General features: G+C 37.1%; 1 pseudogene; it reads left to right on the top strand.

The window, feature by feature from the left end:
- The first annotated feature begins 17,879 nt into the window (after positions 1-17,879).
- Positions 17,880-20,103, top strand: LOC125262917 (annotated as a pseudogene).
- The last annotated feature ends 549 nt before the right edge of the window (positions 20,104-20,652 follow it).

Here is a 20,652-nt window from a genome sequence, read left to right as displayed (position 1 = left end):
GTTGATATTGTGAGTGTACACGAACAAAAGTTGACCTTTACAGTTTGGAATGATGTATTACTCTTATGAGCAAAAATGAATGCCTATTTTAAGATGTTTCCACTGTTAAAAAAAAATACAAGAGATCTCGCTAACGCCTCCATGTCCTGCAGAGCCCGCTTCAGCTTCACTCCGTACAAACGATTGGATATGCGTCTAAGAGCGCACATTTATTTAGGTTAAACATTTAAACTAACATTGTGATATGCTTGAACTGTTTTATATCTATAGATTATATTTTAGACAAGTCCTTATGATTTGAGAAGGCTAAATTTATTAAAACATGGGCTATGATCAACTCATTGTCTGCCGCTGGCCGCTTGGCCATTATCCTACTTAAAAAAAAAAAAAAAAAAAAAAACTTACATTTAACTAACAAAAAAATGCTCCAAACATTTTTGTAAACTAATTTTATAAAGAAAAGAAACAAAATATAACCATTTTTACATTACATACAAAACTGAACTATTTTAATAGCTGAAACAGTAGTACAGTATATAAGCTGTTTTGGGAGAAGGGGAAAAAAAAGACTGGATAGGGCCTATATTTCGCTAATCTACTTCATCCAACGCTGTTTTGTTCTGTTATTTTCATCTGTGAGCATGCTCTTGATCTATGCATTTCACAATTTTGTTGAGTTTAAAACGTTTGACAAATTCGTTCTGCTCTTGCTGTTCGTTCGGCAGAGGAAATACTGCAGACGCTGCCGGGACGGAAGACAGTAAATTGGCAAACATTGACAAATTGTTTATACTTCATATAACACACCATATGCATTTCTGTAACTTTCACTAGCAAATAATAAAATTTTTTAAAAAAAGAGTGCGGTGATGACGGTGATGACCTAAACACCGCAGTCGACATCTTATTACCGCGGTTATCGTCACAGCCCTACACCTACGTTTACTTAACTTTATTACAATTAAAATCTAATCTAATCATAACAAATTATATATCATTGGAAAGGTCTAAGACTCCTAAATAGAAATTTGACCACTGTTTTTTGTTACAAATTATGTAGGAACAGTAATAGATTAATTTATGACAGGAGTGCCCCTCAAAAATATACATCATAATAGTAATTCTGACCTTTTTCACAAAAATTATATTTTGTTGCCTTTGTCCCTATAAAATATTTAAGTAATAATCATAAATTATATATCATTTGAAAGCTTAAAAACTCAAAATTAATTCTGTGAAAACCATTTTGAAATCGGACTTTGTGTTACCATGGAAATTGTACCTCAAAATCTTTTGGCGGTCTCCTCCCCCTAAGTGCGGGCTGTCATATTACGGTCTTTTAGAATCAAAACTTTTTATAATCTTGACAAAATACATATCGCTGGAAAGGTCTGAGTCTCAAGATTCCATATTTGGTAATTATTTTGTTATAAAAGTAATATTGAAAGAGAAATGTATGCATTTGTGACAGAAAAAATGCATCAACATAATTCAATGGAGTTTGGGTGTCACCCGGTGGCTTTTTTTGGTATAATGCCTAAACAAAATTGCATAGGAACCTCAATTTTTTTAATATCAACTTCAAATTTGGAACACAACTTATTGAGACATGGCTTTAATTTTATAGCAATTTTGGATTAAAAACTATTTTGTAAAATATTTATTTTATATAAAAAATTATAAAATAGTCCAGTACATTTTCTTTACAGTAAATTTAAACTTGCATAACTTTTTATACTGTCATGCTTCGAAATTATTTCACAGCCGGAAATAATCTGCTGATTGTTTTCTTTAAAAAGAGACCAACCTTATAGCCTGGGTGCCAGCCCGAACCCCGCCCACAAAATTTTTTGGACGGGAAGTTCGGTCTGGACTCGATCCATTGTGGAGTAATTATGCTCGGCTCCCAGAAGGCCGAGCCAATCAAATTGCCAGGGCGGGCTTTAATCGATGATGGACAGGCTATCTGCGGTTACGTAACCACCCACGTCATTAAAGAGCGCTTGGGGAGTTTGATTGACAAGCGATCTAACAATCAGAACGCCGCATCCGCCATTTTGTCCGACAAAGCAGTCAGGAGTTAGAAGATTAACATCGGTGGAGTTAAACTTGAAAAATTGTGCATATTGACACTTTCCGCGTTTGAAACAACATTCATTCTCATGTTCATTCATGTTTATTTGATGCTATAAATGGACTAGTAGGAAGAGATGATCGGTTCACGAGCCTCTTGAGCTGAGGCGCTACAGAAATCTGTCACGAATCATGGTCACAACACATTAAAGAGCCACAAAACGGTTTTTATTGTTTGAATTTTTTTAATAACTACACAGTTTGAAAGCTGGGACTTTGTTTAATATCATAAGTTACCTGCTCTGTCTCGTCTGTCGATGTGTTGTCAGTTTCCTCTTTGCTCTGCGATGTATTTTCCACTCTGTGTGGCGTGACAGCGCCACAGCTTGTCGGACAAAACAACAGTAACTAAGGGGGGCGAGTCTTTGCGAAAGGTCAATTAGTTTACAACAATGATGGCTGTTGTTGAAGAACTGAAATGTGTAGATTCCGCCATCGCGTCCGTTATAGAAGATATCGACAGCGCATTAATTTTAAAAGAGGAACAGAGGACTGCGATCAAGGCATTTGTCGATGGGAAAGATGTCTTTGCCGTCCTTCCTACGGGATTCGGCAAAAGTTTGATTTATCAGCTGGCCCCGATGGTCGCTAAGAAGTGTTCTGTTGACAACTATGCGTCGCTCAACATACGTCACTTACTCTGTAGCTCTGATTGGTTGTAGGTCTATCCAATTGAGGTCTTTCCTGGATCGGTTGAAATACGCCCCCATAATCAAAGCCCAATGGAGCAGTATCAGACTCATATTCGAACTAGAATTGAGTATGACCACGTCAGGCTAGAAAGGCACCTAAAGAAGTTCATTGTGAGGAACCAAGTTCCAGGGAAAATGGACTGTCAGCGTTGTATTAATGCAGAACCTCAAGTTTTAGGAAATCGAGACTGGAAGGCAGTCAAATATTTCATAAAAAAACGAATTACTTTAAGAAGAAAAGTAGAGTAAAATGCAGGTATCTCAACCTTCCCACTAGTGTTCACCTTAGGACATATGTTCTAAGTGTTTTCAACAAAAGGTCAGTCTTTTGTCCCTTTGTTTTCATTGTATTATCCTCTTAACAACACTTGTGTGTGTTTACTCGTGGTTTATGAGGACACAAGGCTTTCAGTATACTATAACACACAAGTGTTTTAACAATAGTGTATTGCTGAATCACATTTTGTAGCAATAAGAGAATTTCACTTCAGGTCTTGTTACAACGAGTGAAAAACTAAATTGACAAAAGTGTTAACAAACCTCTTTAGCAGAAGTGACTTCACTTCCCATTATGGCTGCAGTGACAGGCTTATGGACAAACTGGAAGACAGAAAAAAACTGAAACAACTGGATGATATTAGTATAAATATCTGAATATCATTTGGAAATATTCTACCTTGCACAGTTCCTGCCCACAGTGAGAACGCCATGACAAGTCTTGTCCTCCATAATCATAAGTGCTCTCGTCATCTTTATGTATGTCTTTTATGGCAAATAAATAAAGATGAGGCTTTCCGTCCAGTTCAATTTTCTTTATTTTGCCATTTGGATTTTGACTGTCATTTACAAGTCTCCCAAGAGAGCTGTCATCAAAGGAGGCATCAATGCTATATGAAGGAAAAAAATTATTGTTACAAATGTTCACTAAAGTTATGCTCTAGAAAGGAATACATCATTAGTAATCACTTTAACCTGCCCCAAAACTGTGTGTGATATTTAGTTTCAGGGTTAAAAACAATCCACAGGGGTTTACATACAGTAAAATATAGGCTACTCACCAGCAGTCACGCCCTCCGTGTTTGAAAAAGTATGCGTAGTTATTGTTAGAATATTTTCCTAATTTCTCTTTTTCCACTAAAGTTCCTCTATATTCAAGAATAAAGGAACCTTGTGAGATAGGGTTTTTTGCAAACACACCCAGACCTAAATGAAATAAAAATCAACAGAAAACTGTTAAACAGTTTAAACTACATAAAGGTAGGGTAAGGCAATTTCGTAAAGGCTAGCAATAGCTAGCTAGCTTTAAAGCATAAGATTTATGGAATTACATTTGATCGAAAAATAATGAACGTAACTTTTCAAAAAAACTAATAAAAATATAAATTGAAACTGAATAAAATGTCTTTGAAACTTAAAAAAAAAATCGCAGGCAAAATGTTTGACTTTGTTTTTAATACACTGCATGTTTTGCTAACAGTTTCTTTTCTTTCTTTCACTGATCTTTACTTACAAAAGCATTTACAGAGTTTTCATTTATGCTTCTGAAGTTTTCGTTTACGATCCCAGAGCTTTTCGTTCGTCTTTCTGGCACAAATCTCTCGCGGGGGCGAAGATGTGATGTTAAGATGGAGATGTGGGCACCTCCACACATGTAAACACAACGCTGACGTCTTCACTTCCAGGTCAAGAAGAAGCTGTCAATCAAAAACTCAGTAGCCAATGAGAACACACCACTGTCCGTAAACAGATTGTGATTGTTCCATGCTGACCTAAAAGTGTCCAGTCTTTCCTGAATGACTGGGAGGTAAACTTGTTGTAGTGAACATCTGTGTATGTCATTATTTGGATCCAGCACTTGATCTTCCTCAAAGGAATAGAACAGATGATAAATATGCTGAATCACCTGCAAAAACACATCCCGCCAGAGTCTTTCAATGCGTTGGTTGTGCACTGATCTTCCTGTGATGTGGCTCCTTCGTTCATCTCCATAAATTAAATTCATAAGCAGAGCAACCAAAGTGTTTTCACCGCCACTGTCTGACCTTACTCTGGATGGAAGGCCATACTGAAAAGTTGCTCCAACAAAATTGGCCAACACTGTAAAAGCTGTGTTATCAAGACTTGCTCTTAAAAAAAGTAATGACCCGCGAGTGTCCATCTATTCCTCCATGTGTCACTATTCCCCATCTGTGTTGGTACAGGAAAAAAGACAGCTTAGCAAAAACTTTACTATTATATGCAGGCCTGGTTTCACAGAAAAGGCTTACCTAAAGCCAGGACTATGCTTAGTTAAATTAAGACGTTTAAGCATCTTTTATAAACATGCCTTAGAAAATAAATGTTACTGGTATCTATCTTGAGACAAATCAATGGCATTGGCATATTAAGATCTGTCAGTGCAAGTTATTTTCAATTGAAAAAGCTCAAACATATGCTTTAGTCTAGGACAAGCCTTAAAGGAACACTCCACTTTTTTTGAAAATAGGCTCATTTTCCAACTCCCCTAGAGTTAAACAGTTGAGTTTTACCGTTTTCGAATCCATTCAGCCGATCTCCGGTTCTGGTGGTACCACTTTTAGCATAGCTTAGCATAGTTCATTGAATCTGATTAGACCGTTAGCATCGCGCTTAAAAATCACCAAAGAGTTTAGATATTTTATCTATTTAAAACTTGACTCTTCTGTAGTTAAATCGTGTACTAAGACCGACGGAAAATAAAAAGTTGTGATTTTCTAGGCTGATATGGCTAGGAACTATACTCTCATTCTGGCGTAATAATCAAGGAACTTTGCTGCCGTTCCATGGCTGCAGCAGTGCAATGATATTACGCAGCGCCCGTGAGCCCCTGCTTGCACAGGGAACGTGCCTTGCAACCATGGAGACGTTTGTGAGAGACTCTGCGTAATATCATTGCGCCTGCTGCAGCCATGATACACAATGTTTTGCTTGTAATCGGCTCAGGAGGCGGTGCTGATATATATAGTGCAGTTTTTTTCTTGATCCCCTCCATGAACAAAAACCAACTCTAAACAGTGTCTGTCAACAGTGAAAGTACATTCTTACAGGTAATTAACCTGCTTGTAAATATTATGTATAATTCAATAAATAAACATCACAAATTCAAATTATTTTTAAGAATGTTCATGTGGTGGAGTTTTCTAATGAGATTGATTAACGTTAAAGTTTTTATCAGAATCATAATCTTTGAGTGTGTCGAATGAACTATTGATAAATTAAAATTTCACGTCGTTATACAATTTAAAGTGTTTACTGGTGCATATTGTAAAGTGTTATAAACTGCGGTGTGGTGGTAGTCTGGCTATCACCAGACCAAGCTCAATTTAAAATTGAACATTGGTCTGGAGAGTCTGTATGGATTTTCTTCTGCACAAGAGGCGTGATCAACGAGCATTAGTCACGCAATTGGATAGTCCTTCAACCAATCAGATCAACGATCCGGGTGACGTACTTTGTAGAGCGATGCGAAAACTCCAGTGTGTCTCAATCAGCTCCCTAGTTCAGTAGTCAGGGCACTGATCAGGGAATCAGCCACATTCACTTTCATGATATACTGATTCACAACCTAGGGAACTAGGGAGCTGATTGAGACGCAGGTTTAGTTTGTAGCATTGATCCGCCATTTGCAGAAGCAGCAATGGCATCGAGCGATTTTTGCAGGTTGTGCCAAAAACATGAAAGTGATCGGTATTTACACCCAGTCGAGCGATTTGTTTGCTAAACTAAATAAGTCATTCAGCATCGTCGAGAGTTTAAAAGGCGACCCTGATACTGTTCTGGTTCAGTGTAAATGAACGCGGAATATAGCCGCCCTAAACTACGTCATTGTCATGACAACCAAAATAATTCCAGTCAGCTCAGGCGGCGCCAGATTCAAGAAGCAGGAGACGAAACATATAGAGCAAATAATAAAAATATTGTCTACCAACAAGGGGCATTGAAGTAAAAGAGTCCTGTACTCACACCGTGAAGCAAACCACCAAAATAACAGCAGAGAATCGTTGTGTGTCATTAATACGCCCCGCGTCTAGGGGCAGTCGATAACTCCAAGCGGGCATAATAAAAAAGAAAGGTTGTGGTAATGGAATCCCAGTTTCATTTCACTCCGGTCGATAATCAAACAAATACACAAAACTAATTAAGGTATATGATTAAATTTATTAAAGATAACATAACAGGGGAAAGAGAGCATCTTATCAAGGCCAAAATAACAAACAAAACAACTCTAGAAAAGAAAAGGAGAAAGGGATTAAATAACCTACATGAACATAAAAATAAGATACATTTACCTTCCCTAACTCCCTAACGAAAAACAAAGTACGAACCAAGATATCAAAATAAATAGGCAGGACACCCCTACGCTCCACGTTCTTAAAGGGTAACTTCAGAAACAATAGAACATGGTCAACAGATTGTTCAAACACATTTTCTCTAAAAGTTTGATCATCGGCCGGAGGAGGGATCCAGGAGCTCCCAACCCAAACGCAGCCGAACCAGAAATGAGCTCCATGTTGAACGCCAGCAGCGTCCTTATAAAGACCACGCCTCTTCTGAACCGCCAATAGAGAGAGAGGAGATCGTCATTGGACAACCTATTGGAGCACAGGCAAAACAAAAGGAAAAAGAAAAACCACATACCAAATACAAGAACGCAGGTCGTAACAGTCATCAATTGGCTTTCGCCGTTTGTAATCTTCCTAAGTGACAGTTGGATCAGCGCTCTGCTACATTTCTCTCAGATAAGGTAAATGCTTAACACAATCGGCGTCACTGTGATTGTGCATTGTTATTTTGGAGTGACGGGTAGATCAGATTGAGTTTGAAAACTGCTTGCCGTCGCTTCTCTATCGTCATCGTGTTATACCCGCCAATAGCGAGCAAGGAGGATAAGCCAGTCTGTGATTGGTTCCCGCAAAAATGTAAGAGATGCAGCAGAATTGAATGTACGGGTTTCCAGACTGAGTTGCCGGGCGAAATCAAATCGCCGGCAGATCAGGCTGGGTTTACCCAGACTAGTGTGGTGGGAGATTGTGAGACCGCGTGACATCTCTGAATCACTGGAACCGGAGGAGCGGCGGGAGACGGCCTGTTGAAATGAGACCGAGAAGAAGAAAACCATTAAAAGAAGCGGAAGATCATCGACAAGACCGACGCACTGGAGGCCAAACACATCAACGATTATAAAGGTAGGTTTGTAAAGAACTTGGTTGTTGTTGTGACTGGACTACGCACTCCCCACATGATGCGGGAAATATGAATATATCATGGCCATGAATAGGAAGTCTTTCATGAATGAATTATGAAATTTTCTAACAGGGAATAAAATACGAAATCGTGGCCATGAATAAATAAATGATTTTAAATGATTTCTTATTTTTGTTATCAGGCCAGATAGCAAAATACACTCGGGCCAGTTCCTGTTAGATTCTCGCCTGCCGGAGACTTATTTGGCCCGTTTCTTTCTGCAGCGATCGGACGGGATGCCTGGTGTACTCACTGCCCGATTCCGGGCCGAGTCAATCAGACCAGACGCGGCAGCCGTTCCCATGCCAACACTGCCGGAATCAAGCCGGTATCGCGCCAGAAACGGCCCAGCCCCATTTATATATCTACCATACTGTTCATTCATTTTTCATTTAAATTTGATACCCAGTCAAAACGCTTACTTACATTTTAATTATATAAATTATAATACATAAATAACATTACTAAAATCTATACAAACATCACATTATTATGAAAGCAATTATATGTCCACTTGATCTGGTTGGCATGAAAACATTTTATTTACAGAACAATTACAAAACTATATTACATCAAATAACAGCAGTTGTTATACAATTATTGTAAATATTTACCACATTTTGAAAAATTCTACACTGGTATTATTCAATTTTACACACTGTGTGTAAGTATAGACTAACTTAAAATGTTTTAAACACATTGGTAGCCTAAATGGAAAACGTTTTGCTGTTGTACAAAATAATGAGCTGAATAAGTTAGCTGAACTCTGCAGCAGGTAGATCTCCAGGAACAGGATCAGGCACCTCTGCAGGACATTACATAAAAATACTAACTCAAAAGACCTAAAAAATAAATAAATAAAATAAACCTTTAGCTGTACAATTAAATATTTTTTGAAGATTAGTCTTTTGTTATAAAACTGAAGATCATCTTCTATCACAACTACAGTTCTTGAAGGACTTGTGCTTTCGTTTCGTTGACCACAATGACAGAATCAGTGATGTCTGGCTCTGCAAACGCCTCCTGAAATAAGCATAGAGGGTCCAACTGTAAGTTTCACTCAGTAGACTAAAGTAGACCGTTACATTCACCGATACCAGCAATTCTGTTAATGCATCGAACACTTACATGTCAAGTCTTGAAGAATTGTGGGTCCTCCTCACCAACCCAGTCTCACTGCAGTTTGTGACAAAGTCACGAAATTTAGTCACGAATCTATTGGTTCGTGTTCGTGGACACGAATTTCCCTTTTTTTTGTGTGTCACTCAACACGACTTTCTTTCTGCCACTGGGAAGCATTGTTTTTTCTCATTTGTTATTCATTTTTAAACTTTAAGCACTACTTTACTCAACATTTAACCAGGAGATTTGATCCTTGTGTTTATTGCTTTATATTCTGTAGGCTACTAACCATTGTGCTACGGTTTCTTTTCTGAGAAAAGCCGTTTTTCCATCTATTTGGTGTGTCAAATCGGACAGTAAACTAATACTAGAGTACCCATGAGCCTTATCTACTTTTACTATGTTGAAGATGTCGGCTAAAACTACCTGATGACCCACCGCCGATTCTCTTTTAATGATATCCTCATCTTTCTTTCAACACATAAATACGAAAGTGTGCTTGATAATTCAACAATACGATGTTCATGACCATCCGTTTTATTTGATTCTCCTTCTATTGTGAGAACGGGGGATTAGTTGTGGTTATTAATTAAATTAAAATAAAATAAAATTAATTAAATTAATTAGTATACGCCCGCATTACCCGTGAGCCTCAGCATCCGTTGCTGTGGAGACGGAGCCAGTCCGCTTCGCGATTGGATGATTTCTGCAGGCCGCGAATTCTCCTTCACTGACTCAAACCACTTCTCAGGTAAGCCACGAGACTTGAAAGTAATGATCAAATTTGTTTAAATGTTATAATTGATGCTTTTCTTTGCCATTAGACTCACATGGTTTACATGTTAGAGCAACAAATTAAAGGCCGACCAATGGTTTCCATATTAACAGCAAAACAAGAAGAAGATAAAAGACACGTCTTTTGTGCAGTCATACAGAAAATGGGAAAAACATGAATTTTATTGATTTATTTTAAGAAAAAAAAAATATTTTTATGAAAATTGGTATCTCTCACTATCAGGGTACACATTTTAAACCTTTTTTCAACATATCTAGCCTTCACTATATAATTAACATTTTCTGTTCTCCTGCAGATCCTGTCAAATTTCACCTTCACCCTATAGATGCACCTGATTCCCAAAACCCAAAGGCAATTTTAAGAGCCAACCTCTATCTTTCTCTTCATCATTTTCTATCTCTATCTCTCACAACCTCTCTGTCCATCTATATTTCTATCCATCTCTTCAATCTCCATACTGTCTTTGTTTACTTGTCTGTCTTATCTGTATCTGTCTGTCTGTATCTGTCTGTGTTGCAATGGCCACCAGACATATCCTTGACTCACAGGACCCCCATTACCAAGAGGGGAGACGCATGGCTCTTGAACTGAAACATGACCACGTTCTAGCCGAGTTTTTATACACCTCAATCATTTTATACATACATAACATACAGATGGGGGACAGATTGAAGTAAAAACATAATGAATGTGGAAGGATGAGTGTATTAGATTTCAGACAGGTATATGGCATGATGCAGTTTAGCAATTAACATCCTATCATGCTCTGTGGTATATGTAAATGAGGGCATATATTTTGGAAGAATGGAGTTACAGAGACTTCTATGCCAAGGCTCATTCAGTGTTTTCTTTTCACTAGTTACATTTCTTTTGGTTCCAGTACGTTTAACATCATCAGTCTTACAAGAAATATTCACTCCAACACACAGAGAGCAGCTTTGGAGAGGAAACGTGCAGCCTCTGGAGGAGACCCTCCACAGACCTCTGAAAGGGTCTTTGTAGGTCGTGGCAAGCCGAGGATGCGACGGCAAGCCTCAGCTACAGGTTAAATGTGAATTATGTGACGTTTGTTGGAATTTACTATGTAAATGGTGGAGCAACTGTAATTAGATCACTGTAATTGATTGTTGAGAATTTAAAATAGTCCAATATCCAAAAAGACATTCATAAACCTTTTTCTGGCACTATTATAGAAGACATTACCAAGTACTTAACAGAAATATGTCTGATTTCAAAAATTGATCAGTATATACAGTAGGTTGAAAAAAAATAATGAACATGAATGCAGTTATAGCCTATGTCTGCCTGCCACTGTGTAACTGGTTGGAAAATGTGGCAGTAAAAGTTACCGCTTAAAACAAGTCTGTTGTTTTAAGCATAGAGACTGTGTCTGTACCCTGAATTAATAAAAACAAAAAACTTCCAAACCCATTTAATGGAAAAAATTTTATTGATGTTCAACAAATAAAAAATCGAGATAATAATGATACACAAATGATAAAGCTTGGATTACCCAGGGTCGGTTTGCTGAGAATTAATGCTCAGTGCTTTATAAGCTAAGACGCATGTCTTGTGGAATGGTAGAAAACTTGGATACCCAGATGAAAACCACATTAATGAGAAAAGTAAATCTAAGATGTTTGTGCTGTGTGGTGATAGTGCTAAACACTGAGCTACTGTGCAGCCCTACAAAATCAAATCAGAACTAATCAAAGTAAATTTGAAATAAACTATTCACATGAAATAATGTATTATATTAGAATATTTTTTTTATTTTTCTGCAGAGAGTGTCTTCCTGAGGATTGGTTCTGTGGGGACTGTGATGTATTGCATCACAAAAAACAGCCACTCCACAACAGGGAAAGTGTGATTCATGGGTTTTTTGAAGCCATTCCTCCAACCTCATGCATCGTTAAAGGAGAAGGTGGATATTGCACCCATGAGCAAGGTACGTTCACATGAAAGTCCTAATTTTGCTGTTCATGCGTGTCAGCAGCCAGTTACAGTTAATCTAAATTAGTGGTTTTCTTTCTTTTTTCCAGCTCCATTTTTGCCAACTGTGTCTCACTTGAGTAGCCACATACAAGAGGGGCTGACTGTAACTTCTCCCTTTGATGGATGTTCTGAAACTTTCAGTGTAAAAACATCCTTTTCATCTCATATTTGCAGATATCACAGGAGCTGGAATGTCACTCAGATAGCACCAGTTCATCTATGTGAAGTTGTAGAGTAGTCTTATGCAGGTGAGGGAGCACATGTTGGTGAAGGTGTACCTGAAGAAATTGATGTGGTTAATGTAGGCCAAAGTAAGAATGGAGAGCAAGATGCCTACACAGTATGAAAAACATTATGCATGAATACAGAAATACATGTACATATTTGTAGTTATCAAATCCTCTCAGTCTGTTGACAGCAATGAAATGAGCTTTAAGTGTCAATTTACAGCAGATCTGAAGACATCAACATAATAAATGAGCTGAAAACAGGAACTATTGACATGAATAAAGAGTGTGAGATGATCTGCTGATGATCTGAATGTCTTGTTGAATGATTGTTGATAGTCTGAGGATCATCAATACTTTATTCTGAGTGTTTGCTGTTAGAAACTGATTATTAGAGTCAGGATATATGAGAAAATCCTATAAACTACTCAAGTGAAAGACAATACTGTTATTTCTCACAATATGACATTAATAATACAAAAATCAACATAAGGACACTCACCATCACCAACCACTAAAGATGAATAACTACAGCAATATGATAGATATGAATTGAAAGTTTGATTTTCTAATAATAAGTACATTGATTGCAGTAGTGAAATTAGATCAGAAGAGACAATGATCACAAAACCTTTCAAAATAAAGAGCAGCACAAAGTAGGGTTAATAATACAGAATCATCTCATATTTAAGATATCAAAGCAGTGATCTGTATTAAATCCAGTATAATCACCAGTATAGGCTACATGTAGATTAGAGAGGAAGAATTAAAGTGAGTAAACTTAAACTCGATGTAAATGAAATACACTAAAATGAGTTTTCAGAAATATAAACCAGAATGGGAGTCTGAGGAGTGAAAGGTTTCCTCAGATGAACTGCATTAAGTGAAGATTATAGAGCTTTTTAGCTTAAGATGATTTAAGTTTGATCTGCTTTGTATCGTCGTGACCAATAAAAAAGTGTTTATATTGTCATGACCGCCTCCTGTGAGACTTTACTTAAACTGAGCCTCAGAACAGAAGCTCAAGAGAGTCTCCATCATTCCTGAAGATCTTCAGCTGCGGCGGGTGACAACTTTATGATTGAGGCAGATCTGACTATCCTGACCCTACCTGAATAATCACAGGCTTAAGGCTGAATGATAAAAAAGACACAGCCACTGACAATATATGTGACATTTGTGTGTGTTTTGTAATATTTATGTTGTATAATGTGCAGATTAATATGAGCTTTGTTCATTTTGAACTTTGACATCCCACATTTAAACTCCTCAGGATTGTTTTTGTTGTTTCATATCAGGCTCACCTGTAGAGCATGTGTTGGGACTAACCCAGCATCCAAAGATGAATTAATAAACACTTGAAAACTGGGATCAATTTCAGAGAAAGAAACTCTGAGGGAACAACATCAAGTGAGGCGGAAGTTATTCATCCGGTTAACCAGATCACCCAGATCCTTTAAAGAAACATGCTGAAAATGATAAAAGCACCGGAGTAGCCAGCGAATTCAGAGTCAGATCTGGGAACTGTAAAGTGAAGGAAGAATGAATCACATTGTCAGAAAAAAACTAAAAAATTTCTCATAAAGTTCAGCCGAGGGTTCCTCATTGAACTGAATTATTGATTTAATTGTGGTAAATAAAATCTTAGGCCAATGATGATGATCAGAAAAATACCTTCATCTAGCTAATTTTGCAGCATGCTGAAACTTTAAAAATCTCAAAGGACACAGTTAAACGATGATGCTTCCATCTTTACGACAGGCCTGTCTGAGAGAACGATATTATCACTGAGGGTGCAGAACATTATATCTATCACAACTGTGACAATGACTAGGCTAATCTCTATTATTATGTTCCTGTTTGTTTGTACTCTTCCCCGCTCTTCTGAGAATATGCCATGGTTTCTCAAAGCTTCTTCTAACTATTGTTTCTGCAGCCACTGATACATGGTGGTGTATCTTTGCTGTTTTTGTTGGTTTCTTGGAATATATACTGTCATACTGTTGAAAAAAAAATGTTTTGAATGACTTTAAAATGAATTGACATGGCCTATAAACAAATATTTTAAACGATTCAAGTTTGTACTGTCAAGTTACTTGAAAAATTTGATAAAACTAAAATTTAAAATGAAAATGTAATTTAATATATTTTATTTTTTGCAAAGATAAAGGACAAAATATGTTTTAAGTTACATAGTAATAAAGTCTTAGTAGGGTATATTCAATAAAAAAACAAGAGTAACACAAACAATTTAGCTTGTATTGTTGTGTTACTTTCGTCCCAACTGACAAGGTCATCGACATCTTCTGTTCACAGTGAAATTATACTGAAGCCGTTCTACATTTGTACAAAATACCACCTGGTATTGATTGACCACCCTTGTGATTTATTGACCACAGCAAAAATATATCTCTGTCTGAAACATTCCTCCTCTCCCCTACAAAAAATATGCAAATGTCATAGGTCATATATATTTTCAGTCGCTGTGTCTTTTAATCATTCAGCATTAACCCTGTGATTATTCAGGATAGTCAGATCTGCCTCAATCATAAAGTTCTCACCCGCCGCAGCTGAAGATCTTCAGGAATGATGGAGAAGACTCTCTTGTGCTTCTGTTCTGAGGCTCAGTTTAAGGAAAGCTCTCTGTCATTGGTTGTTGATACATCACATGATCATCCAGACTGGATGCTGACAGTGGCGGGAAGTTTAACTTTACAGAGAGTAGCTCATGATGGCAGCTGTTATTAGTCCAGCTTGTGAAAGAAAAAGATAAAAGTTTTCAGAAATATAAACCAGAATGGGAGTCTGTGGAGTAAAAGGCTTCCTCAGATGCTGAACTGCATTAAGTGTAGAAGATAAATGATCGAGGGACGAGTAACAGCATCTCCAATATTGCTGGATAAAGCTAGATTATAGAGTTTAAGATGATTTAAGTTTTAACTGCTTTGTATCGTATCCAATAAAATAAGTATTTTTATATTTCTGAAAACTCATTTTAGTGTATTTCATTTACATTTAGTTCACACTTTAATTCTTCCTCTAATCTACATGTAGCCTATACTGGTGATTATATTGGATTTAATACAGATCAATGCTTTGATATCTTAAATATGAGATGATTCTGTATTATGACGACAACTCTACTTTGTGCTGCTCTTTATTTTGAAAAGTTTTGTGATCATTGTCTCTTCTGATCTAATTTCACTACTGCAATCAATGTACTTATTATTAGAAAATCAAACTTTCAGTTCATATATATATATTATATTGATGAACAGTATTGTCTTTAATTAAAGCAGTTTATAGGATTTTCTCATACATTGTGACTCCAATAATGTGTCTCTATCAGCAAACACTCAGAATAAAGTGAGATGATCTGAATGTCTTGTTGAATGAGTGTTGATAGTCTGAGGATCATCAATATTAACAGAGAAACTGCTGAAAACACTCTTTATTTCATGTCAATAGTTCCTGTTTTCACCTCATTTATTATGCTGATGTCTTCAGATCTGCTGTAAATTGACACTTAAAGCTCATTTCATTGCTCTCAACAGACTGAGGGGATTTGATAGTGTTTATGTATGTTTATTTCTGTCTTCATGCCATAAATGTTTTTCTTGCAGTTCTTTACTACTTTTCTAGATATCTGTCAATATTTTAATGAAGAAAAAGAATAAAGTTTAATTTATAACTTTTTGTTTCTAATTCTGCCTCATTTGCTTTACGATTGATGGATATAAATGATTAATGCAATTAGTTTAAGAGTGAAATACAAAAGGGGTTAATATAGCAACAAAACAAACAAACAAAAAAAGAAAGAAAGAAAACAACTTGTCAGGCATATTTAGAACGAGAATCATTTTCTGACATTCAAACAGTGTATTGAAGGATCACAACGAAGCCCAAAATACTCTTTAATTGTCATTTTAAATCTTTATACTTTTAAAATATAACAAAATTTAGTATGATCTCTTATTCTTTTATATACTTTATTAAGTACTGGTCAAAATAAATGTTGTTTCATTTTTACATAAATATATCTGTTACACTAAATGATGATGGGACATTAAAACATTTGGTTTTCACAAAAGTCATTTGAAACATTAAAATAGACACTTGCATTTAATGGGTTTTCTATTTAAATTTGCTTTTGTACATTTAATTTGATGCAGATGTTTGATTTCTGGTCTTTAACCCTGTAAAAACAAACACAGTTAAATTTGGGCACCCTATAAATCTGTAGTTCAGTCAGTGAAGCTCCGCCCACTGCAATTCACTATCAGTGAAGCTCCTCCCACAGCAGTTGATCAATAAATGCTGGAATATTCCCATCAGAAGAGCTTCAGGAAGAAGAAGAGCTGAAACCAGTGAAGACTGAGTTTATTAAGGAGGACAGTGAGAACACGAGTGATCCAGAACCTGCAGAATGAAACACACTGAAGATACTGAAGAACAAAGAGGTTCGTGTTTATTCTTCATTCATTCATGATGCTGAACAACATTCATGTTCTTGCACATTTAGATAAACTATCAAATACATACTGAACTTTTAATGACAACATTCATGTTAGAAAGATTCAAACACTTCTGCATATTTAGACATGCAGTTAAATAATGTTCTTTTCTAGTTCAGTAAAGGGAAGTTTGAGAAACTTTCATATTGATTGTCAACATCAGATCAAACTAAATATTTTACATTTGTTTCATATCTGCTTCACTATTTCCAGGAGTGTTACCAGAATTTAGGCATTTTCAATAGTTTTCAACATTGATATTTTTAGGAATAAACTGTAAACATCAAAATGTATGAAGTAAATGATCTTTCCAGAATGGCTGTCAGGGTTGTGAGTGAAACTTGAGCAAAATCTCTTCTTACAGTAACTTTGGTAACAGGGTTGATGAATGCAGTCATTCATTTGTGTAAAAACTGAGACAATGGATTGAGATTATTTTCTTGTCCTCCCATCATGCTCTGACACTTCTTGGCCATTCCGATAGATGTGTATTTCTGTATTTTTGCCGGGGTTTTTTTCTTTTACATTCAAGAAATATAGTTGAGAATATCTATTTCATAAATGTTTATTTGCACTACCGTTTCTGACTGCCATCTCTCATATATATGCCATTTATTATCTGCATTTTTATCTTATTTAACTTTATTAATAACATAAATATGTTTATTTGCACTACCATTAAGCACAAGCGCCACATACTGTCAGGGAGTGAATTTGCACGTTCACTGTGCATCACCAGTGAAAATCGCTTGGGTGTGAACACAAAAAACGTCTCGAAAAACGCTGGCGATAAACGCGTGCAATATTCGTCCCGGTGTGTACAGGCCTTCAGGGACATCTGCAACTAATTTATGCAAATGCATCAAAATGATCGTAATGTTTTGTAGCAGTTGTCTATCACAAGTCTCAATTTTATCACCTTTAACTTCATATTTCTCTCTTTATTTTGATTTACTGAAAATGAAATGACTTTTTCTCTTTCATTTCAGAGCTGATGGAAGTGAAGGAGGAGATTGAAGAACTGAGTGAAGTGGAGGAGGAACATCTTGACAAACCTGGAGAAAAACTTTTGAGTCGCTCAAAGACTAAAAAGACATTTTTAAAGAAAAGAAGAGACAAGAAATCTACAACCTGCACTCAGTGTGGAAAGAGTTTCTCAACCAAACAAAGTCTTGAAGTTCACATGAGAATTCACACTGGAGAGAAGCTGTTCACATGTGATCAGTGTGGGAAGAGTTTCACAACCAAACAACATCTTAAGGAACACATGATGATCCACACTGGAGAGAAGCCGTTCACATGTGATCAGTGTGGGAAGAGTTTCACACGTAAAGGAAATCTTAAGAGTCACATGAGAGTTCACACTGGAGAGAAGTCGTTCACATGTGATCAATGTGACAAAAAATTTCAAGGGTCATCAAACCTGAAGAAACATCTGAGGGTTCATACAAATGGAGAAGCCACATTCATGTTCTGTGTGTGGAAAGAGTTTTTCACAGCTGTGTAGTTTACAAAAACATGAGAAAACACACACTGGTGTGAGAGAGTACATGTGCTTTGAGTGTGAGAAGACTTTTACTACAGCAAACAATTTAAAAGTGCACCAGAGAATTCACACTGGAGAAAAACCTTACAAGTGTTCACACTGTGACAAGAGATTCAGTGTGTCATCACATCTGAAAACACATGAGAGGATCCACAGCAGAGAGAAGCTGCACACCTGTGATCAGTGTGGAAAGAGTTTCTCTTTTAAAAGTCACCTGAAGATACACATGAAGATCCATGCAGTGGAGAAACCACATCACCACAGTCTGAAATGAAGTAGTTCATCTTTATGTGCTGAACAAAAAAATCTCTTCTGTGTAAGTTAGCTTTGCTCTCTGAACAGTGGCAGCCTGCAGCTGAATTTTTTGTGATCACTGAAGCCCCAGGTATACTTCGGCCGTCCTCGTTTGTGAATTTGACATCCATAATTTTCGTCATGAGGCAGGCTCGTGGCCAGCCGCACACCCCGTCCACAGGCAGCCCAAATTTCGAGACTGTGCAGATGGTGCATATGCAACAGCGCATGCACAAGCAAGATGGAAGAGCCCACTAGGTGGCAATACGCACAGTACTGAGCACAATGTGCAGTCATCAAAGAAGAGTGTAAATAGCGATTCAAAAACAAGACGAGTAAACCCAGAGGCATGCTTTCCCCATCGTTTTTTAATTCCTGTTCTCTTGGTGTATCTTCTGAACTATGTTGCAATGGTGGATGCACTATTTTTCTTCTCCGATCCTGCCCAGAGAATTTCCCATTGATGACATGATGTCTGGTAATACAATAGAAAATGTTTTATTGTGCATGTGTCAAACTCGGTGATCCACGTGCATCTCTGGTTTAGTATACTTTGAAAGATGTCATTGAAAGATGATGGTCACGACTGCACACCAGACACGGCTTGGACACTCAACTGTGCGCGAGATGGAGCAGAACGTGGGAAATGACATATACCCAGGCCTAAACCACTCCTGATTGTAGTGGACTGGAGCTGACGGCTGACTTTGGGGAAAAATACCCCCCCAATGTCCCCCATGTTATTATGTCTTGACATGTAGTTTAACTGTTGCTGGTTGATGCGAGAGGCATTCTGGGATACCTGGCTGTCACAAGTACCCTCTCGATGCATCCTCCATAAAAGTCGGATCAAGAACACATCCAGGGATTTAACCTGTACTTGGCTAGATGTGAACTTTGAATTGGATCAGTACTCGGGCAGCAGCTGATGACGTTTCAAGAACAGACAAGAACGCATATTAAAAATGGATAACTAATGAATGAATGAGGCATTTATATAGCACTTTACTATGTACTACTGTACACCGTAAGTGCTTCACAATCACATCAGGGGTCGCTCCTCATCAACAACCTGAATAATTCAACAGCAGACACAGAGCAACAGCACCAAGATCAAATCTGTGGTTTATTGATAAAGAAAGCACCTATTTGAAAATTTGATCTGACGTTGTCGGAGTTGTGAGATCCAGATGATCACTGGGCGTTCAGCGTTCATGTACACCGCCGAGAGCAGCCTTACCTCGGCTAGTCCTTCTGATGTTTGCTGCTGACTCTGTAGTGGTTAAACATGAGATATAACTCATTAATCTATAATTTGTTCCCTGGAAAATCGTTTTGGCTGAGGGTAAAGTAAAGTTTCATAACTTTATATATTTAGGCTATTTAACTTTACCATTGTAGTCTATTGGAGCGCTGACTTTGAACGTTTGACTGAACTGTTTGCTTTAATTTTTATTGTAGCTTCTTATACCTGTAAATGTAAATGGCTGTTATTGATCATTAAAACTGACATTTAACAAAATGAGACAGAGTTGTGTTTTATGATTGCAAACTATATGCACATATTGCCTGAACCACATATGTTTAATATTTTAAAAATGTAAATGAAAAGAGGAAGTTTTATAGTTCTGGTTTATACCATTCTGGTGTTTTATAGTTTGTTTGGTTGTAAATATACATGTAGTGAAGATAATCATTGACTGCGTTGCCTGAACCACATGCATGGGTATTAATATGTTAATTTTATTGTTGCCTAAAATATACATACAGAGATAACTGGAGTGGCCAGAATATCAAATGTCAAGTGTCCCCAACTAAGCAAGCCAAAGGCAACAGCGGCAAGGAACTCAAACTTCAACAGGTGACATCAGGTGACAAACAGGTGTTAAAATTGAGAAAAAACACCTTGGGAGAAACCAGGCTTAGTCGGGGGGCCAGTTCTCCTCTGGCGAACAGTGCTTTGTTACGATTCAGGTAACTATCATAAGTCCGATAGGATCACAACATTTAAAGTATTTAATCCAGTTCCATCCAGTTGAGGATCGTATTCATCACGCCGGTATGGACGGTT

The sequence above is a fragment of the Megalobrama amblycephala genome, linkage group LG1 (assembly GCF_018812025.1).
Source record: "Megalobrama amblycephala isolate DHTTF-2021 linkage group LG1, ASM1881202v1, whole genome shotgun sequence".
In the NCBI taxonomy this organism is placed as follows: domain Eukaryota; kingdom Metazoa; phylum Chordata; class Actinopteri; order Cypriniformes; family Xenocyprididae; genus Megalobrama; species Megalobrama amblycephala.
The sequence above is the reverse complement of the archived record's forward strand: the minus strand, read 5'-3'. Positions and strand labels throughout refer to the sequence as shown.